The sequence below is a fragment of the Salvelinus namaycush genome, unplaced genomic scaffold (assembly GCF_016432855.1).
Source record: "Salvelinus namaycush isolate Seneca unplaced genomic scaffold, SaNama_1.0 Scaffold57, whole genome shotgun sequence".
NCBI lineage: Eukaryota > Metazoa > Chordata > Actinopteri > Salmoniformes > Salmonidae > Salvelinus > Salvelinus namaycush.
In genome coordinates this window covers 126,981-133,491 of record NW_024061275.1, presented here as the reverse complement: position 1 = coordinate 133,491, position 6,511 = coordinate 126,981, and the positions used below count along the sequence as shown (strand labels likewise).

At 44.6% G+C, this 6,511-nt stretch overlaps 1 long non-coding RNA gene across 2 annotated transcripts; it reads left to right on the top strand.

Moving 5' to 3' along the window:
* Positions 1-1,268: 1,268 nt before the first annotated feature.
* On the top strand, positions 1,269-3,752 carry LOC120041880. 2 transcript variants are annotated; one of them, XR_005475976.1, is made up of 3 exons: positions 1,269-1,678; positions 1,779-1,832; positions 3,631-3,752. It is a non-coding gene; the product is annotated as an uncharacterized LOC120041880 (long non-coding RNA). The 2 variants fall into 2 exon arrangements; XR_005475975.1 differs by having other exon boundaries at positions 1,751-1,832.
* Positions 3,753-6,511: the final 2,759 nt, after the last annotated feature.

The following is a 6,511-nucleotide window of genomic DNA, read 5'->3' as shown; positions in this document are numbered from 1 at the left end:
GCTGACTACAAGAATGTCCACTAGAGCTGTTGCCAGAGAATTCAATGTTAATTTCTCTACCATAAGCCGCCTCCAACGTCATTTCAGAGAATTTGGCAGTACGTCTAACCGGCATCACAACCGCAGACCATGTGTAACCACGCCAGCCCAGGACCTCCACATTCGGCTTCTTCATCTCCGGGATTGTCTGAGACCAGCCCCCCGTACAGCTGTTGAAACTGAGGAGTATTTCTGTCTGTAATCAAGCCCTTTTGTGGGAGAACTAATTCTCATTGGCTAGACCTGGCTCCCCAGTGGGTGGGCCTATGCCCTCCCAGGCCCACCTATTGCTGCGCCCCTGCCCAGCCATGTGAAATCCATAGATTAGGGCCTAATGAATGTATTTTAATTGACTCATTTCCTTCTATGAACTGTAACTCAGTAAAATATTTGAAATTGTTGCATGTTGCGTTTATTATTGTTCAATGTATAATGTATATATATATATATATATATATATATATATATTCCAAAGTTTGACATTGCCCAATCTGATATATATATATATCTATCTTTTTTTAAAACATTTATTTTGTTTTTGTGTGTTTTGTTTTGTTACGTTTTACTGCACTGACTGTTGGATCTATGAACGTAAGCATTTCGCTGCACCTGCGATAACATCCGCTAAATATGTGTACATGACAAAGACCATTTGATTTGATTGATGTGCTTGTTTTCATTACATAAATGCTTCAGAGTTCACAAAAAGTGACGTTATATAGTCTTATAGAACACAACGTATCCGATCTCCTAAACCTGTGTTTACCACAGACCTTATTTTCCGTGTTTATCCAAAAACTCTACAAAAAACCCTGATTCATTTCACCATAGGCTTTGTCCAACGAACCATGGCAGAGTTAGTGCCAACAAAAAGAGGCCACATTAATATTTGTCTCTGTTGGCGTCTTTCAGCGATGCATTCAGGTCGCCCGACCGTTTGCTACGTTGTGGAACGGTTTGTGCTGAACGACACGGTTTGCCAAAACGTTATTGTACGTTCTTGAACAGATTTGAGATACGTTTGCTCCGTTCATTGGGTGTGCCAGGGTGTGACTTTAATTAATGATGATGTATTTAAAAGGAGCTGTGCATTTTTAACACACAACCCAACCCTTCCTCCTTGTTCCAACTGGTCGTTCAGTACAGTACCGTTTTTGTTCGATTGAACGTTGTATTACGTTTGTATGTACTGAACGCAGCCCAGTCGATGCTGCCAGTGTGACGTATAATCTAGTGGACGGGACGCTTCTTCGAGAACAACAGTTAGTAAAACACCTTGTTAGCGTGCTAGACAACATCGCAGAAACATTGAAGCCCTTCAGACCGTTTCAGTGTCTATTTGCCACTGTGTTTTGAACACACTTCTGTCGTATCTACTAGTTACCCCATTTAATGTAATATTTACGTTGTTAGTCATCTAATTTAGACTAGCCCTAAGCTAATGCTAATTAGCTAGCTAACATCCCCGACCATGAGCTCACTAAGCTACTCTCCTCCTGCTGAAGAAGAGGTCTGCTGGACAGAGAAAGAAGCTCTTTGGTTGAACGTTGTTGCGAAAAAAGAGAAGATACGTTCGGAGTGAAAGAGGAGGAGGATGTTGCAGTTTTTGGATTGAAGGAGTTGGAGATCTGTTTAACCAGTAAGTACCGTCTCTGCAGTCGTTGAACCAATATGCAGTAAAGGGGTTTAACACTTTAATGTTGTTCTGTAGGAATGGCTGACGTTTTTGTTTGTTCCAGTTTTTGGATTGAAGGAGGAGGAAGAAGAGGAGACTGAAGATCTGATTAACACCAGTAAGTACAGTCTTAACAGAACGTTAACAATGGATCAATGCATCCAGTCTAGAGGCGAAAGAAACGCCTGTTTAGGAGAGGTGCTGGCTAGCGGAGTAGAACACCTGTTTAGGAGAGGTGCTGGCTAGCGGAGTAGAACACCTGTTTAGGAGAGGTGCTGGCTAGCGGAGTAGAACACCTGTTTAGGAGAGGTGCTGGCCATTCGGAGTAGAACACCTGTTTAGGAGAGGTGCTGGCTAGCGGAGTAGAACACCTGTTTAGGAGAGGTGCTGGCTAGCGGAGTAGAACACCTGTTTAGGAGAGGTGCTGGCTAGCGGAGTAGAACACCTGTTTAGGAGAGGTGCTGGCTAGCGGAGTAGAACACCTGTTTAGGAGAGGTGCTGGCTAGCGGAGTAGAACACCTGTTTAGGAGAGGTGCTGGCTAGCGGAGTAGAACACCTGTTTAGGAGAAGTGCTGGCTAGTGGAGTAGAACACCTGTTTAGGAGAGGTGCTGGCTAGCGGAGTAGAACACCTGTTTAGGAGAGGTGCTGGCTAGCGGAGTAGAACACCTGTTTACGAGAGGTGCTGGCTAGCGGAGTAGAACACCTATTTAGGAGAGGTGCTGGCTAGCGGAGTAGAACACCTGTTTAGGAGAGGTGCTGGCTAGCGGAGTAGAACACCTGTTTAGGAGAGGTGCTGGCTAGCGGAGTAGAACACCTGTTTAGGAGAGGTGCTGGCTAGCGGAGTAGAACACCTGTTTAGGAGAGGTGCTGGCTAGCGGAGTAGAACACCTGTTTAGGAGAAGTGCTGGCTAGTGGAGTAGAACACCTGTTTAGGAGAGGTGCTGGCTAGCGGAGTAGAACACCTGTTTAGGAGAGGTGCTGGCTAGCGGAGTAGAACACCTGTTTACGAGAGGTGCTGGCTAGCGGAGTAGAACACCTATTTAGGAGAGGTGCTGGCTAGCGGAGTAGAACACCTGTTTAGGAGAGGTGCTGGCTAGCGGAGTAGAACACCTGTTTAGGAGAGGTGCTGGCTAGCGGAGTAGAACACCTGTTTAGGAGAGGTGCTGGCTAGCGGAGTAGAACACCTGTTTAGGAGAGGTGCTGGCTAGCGGATTAGAATCAAATTTATTTATATAGCCCTTCTTACATCAGCTGATATCTCAAAGTACTGTACAGAAACCCAGCCTAAAACCCCAAACAGCAAGCAATGCAGGTGTAGAAGCACGGTGGCTAGGAAAAACTCCCTGGAAAGGCCAAAACCTAGGAAGAAACCTAGAGAGGAACCAGGCTGTGAGGGGTGGCCAGTCCTCTTCTGGCTGTGCCGGGTGGAGATTATAACAGAACATGGCCAAGATGTTCAAATGTTCAAAAATTACCAGCATGGTCAAATAATAATAATCACAGTGGTTGTCGAGGGTGCAACAGGTCAGCACCTCAGAAGTAAATGTCAGTTGGCTTTTCATAGCCGATCATTGAGAGTATCTCTACCGCTCCTGCTGTCTCTAGAGAGTTGAAAACAGCAGGTCTGGGACAGGTAGCACGTCCGGTGAGCACCTGTTTAGGAGAGGTGCTGGCTAGCGGAGTAGGATCATTCGAGGAGCTAGCCATCGTTCACACATACAATAGCCTGCTAATACCTTAGCTAGCTTTTAACCACATGTTGAATTCAGAATGTTGATATCATCCTAAAAAGTACAATTACAAGTGTATCTTAACAATACCATCCACTTATAAGTAACCTCTAAATATACAACATTATTCATGAACAAAACACTGTGTATGACTTTGTGCTTAAAATAATCAAACTTTTCTGAAGATGACAGATAAAGCGTACCCTGTAACTGGAGATTCCTTCAAAGCGATTGCCTACAGTTACCGTGTAGGGCACTGCAAGGTTGGGTGACCAGGGTCCTCTGGGACTGCCTTCTGGAGGAATTCAGGTGTGTGAAGGCTACCTGTGTCCTGCGTAACTTCATGAGGATGGACACGAGGACCAGGAGGGGATCTGCAGCTTGCCGCCGTGTCCCAGAGGAGAAGTCTGCTGCTCTGCAGGATGTTTCAAGGATGGGGTCCAACAACGCAGCAAGAGAGGCAATCTGTGTGCAGGAGATCTTCACCTCCTACTTCTTCAAAGAGGGTGCTGTTCCCTGGCAACACCATAGACTACACTATGCACAACCAAAGGCTCTTTTAAGAGCCATTCACATTGCAATAGGAGTATTCTTCCATTTACTTAGCTATGTCAACTGCAGTTATTCAATTCATAGTTTCTCTCCCTTTGATTTCTACTTCTCAGGTGAGGGTGCTGTTTAGGTAAGGGTGTGATGTCTGTGCAAAAACAAAACAGGCTATTAACACCGGGCACAATATGACAACAGCCACTTCAAGTGCAGGGCGCAAAATTCAAAATGTATTTTTTAGAAATATTTAACTTTCACACATTAACAAGTCCAATACAGCAAATGAAAGGTACACATCTTGTGAATCCAGCCAACATGTCCGATTTTTAAAATGTTTTACAGCGAAAACAGCACGTATATTTATGTTAGCTCACCACCAAATACAAAAAAGCACTAACATTTTTCACAGCACAGGTAGCATGCACAAAGCCAACCTAACTAACCAAGAACCAACCAAACTAACCAACAAACAACTTCATCAGATGACAGTCTTATAACATGTTATTCAATAAATCTATGTTTTGTTCAAAAAATTTGCATATTTCAGGTATAAATCATAGTTTACATTGCAGCTACAATCAGAAATTGCACCGAAAGCAGCCAGAATAATTACAGACACCAACGTCAAATACCTAAATACTCATCATAAAACATTTCTGAAAAATACATAGTGTACAGCAAATGAAAGACAAGCATCTTGTGAATCCAGCCAATATTTCCGATTTCTTAAGTGTTTTACAGCGAAAACACAATATAGCGTTATATTAGCTTACCACAATAGCCAGAAACACAAGCCATTCCCCAGCAGCAAAAGTTAGCGATCGTAATAAACCAGCAAAAGATATATAATTTTTGACTAACCTTGATAAGCTTCATCAGATGACAGTCCTATAACATCAGGTTATACATACACGTATGTTTTGTTCGAAAATGTGCATATTTAGAGCTGAAATCAGTGGTTATACATTGTGCTAACGTAGCATCTTTTTCCCACAACGTCCGGATATTTTTCGGACACTTTTTCTGACACACATATTCTGACCAAATAACTATTCATTAACATAACTAAAAAATACATGTTGTATAGGAAAGGATAGATACACTAGTTCTTAATGCAATCGCCGTGTTAGAATTCTAAAAATAACTTCATTACGATATGCAGTTTACGTTATGGCGAGAGCGTGCCCAAAACCTGGCCGCAAACTACTAGTTCACATGTACGACAGATATATGAAATAACATCATAAAATGGGTCCTACTTTTGCTGATCTTCCATCAGAATGTTGTACAAGGGGTCCTTTGTCCAGAAGAATCGTTGTTTGGTTTTAGAACGGCCTTTTTCCCTCTCGATTTAGCAAGCACACTTGCCAAGTGGCGCGAATCTCTCCATCGTCAACAAACTCAGAGAACGGAACACGGCAAAACTCCCGAAAAAATTTCAATAATCTGATTAAACTACACTGCTCAAAAAAATAAAGGGAACACTTAAACAACACAATGTAACTCCAAGTCAATCACACTTCTGTGAAATCAAACTGTCCACTTAGGAAGCAACACTGATTGACAATAAATTTCACATGCTGTTGTGCAAATGGAATAGACAAAAGGTGGAAATTATAGGCAATTAGCAAGACACCCCCAATAAAGGAGTGATTCTGCAGGTGGTGACCACAGACCACTTCTCAGTTCCTATGCTTCCTGGCTGATGTTTTGGTCACTTTTGAATGCTGGCGGTGCTCTCACTCAAGTGGTAGCATGAGACGGAGTCTACAACCCACACAAGTGGCTCAGGTAGTGCAGCTCATCCAGGATGGCACATCAATGCGAGCTGTGGCAAGAAGGTTTGCTGTGTCTGTCAGCGTAGTGTCCAGAGCATGGAGGCGCTACCAGGAGACAGGCCAGTACATCAGGAGACGTGGAGGAGGCCGTAGGAGGGCAACAACCCAGCAGCAGGACCGCTACCTCCGCCTTTGAGCAGGAGGAGCACTGCCAGAGCCCTGCAAAATGACCTCCAGCAGGCCACAAATGTGCATGTGTCAGCATATGGTCTCACAAGGGCTCTGAGGATCTCATCTCGGTACCTAATGGCAGTCAGGCTACCTCTGGCGAGCACATGGAGGGCTGTGCAGCCCCACAAAGAAATGCCACCCCACACCATGACTAACCCACCGCCAAACCGGTCATGCTGGAGGATGTTGCAGGCTGCAGAACGTTCTCCACGGCGTCTCCAGACTCTGTCACATGTGCTCATGTGCTCAGTGTGAACCTGCTTTCATCTGTGAAGAGCACAGGGCGCCAGTGGCGAATTTGCCAATCTTGGTGTTCTCTGGCAAATGCCAAACGTCCTGCACGGGTTTGGGCTGTAAGCACAACCCCCACCTGTGGACGTCGGGCCCTCATACCACCCTCATGGAGTCTGTTTCTGACCGTTTGAGCAGACACATGCACACAGCCAAGCTGGGTAACATGTCAAATGGCCATCCCTAAGCCAAGCTGGGTAACATGTCAAATGGCCAT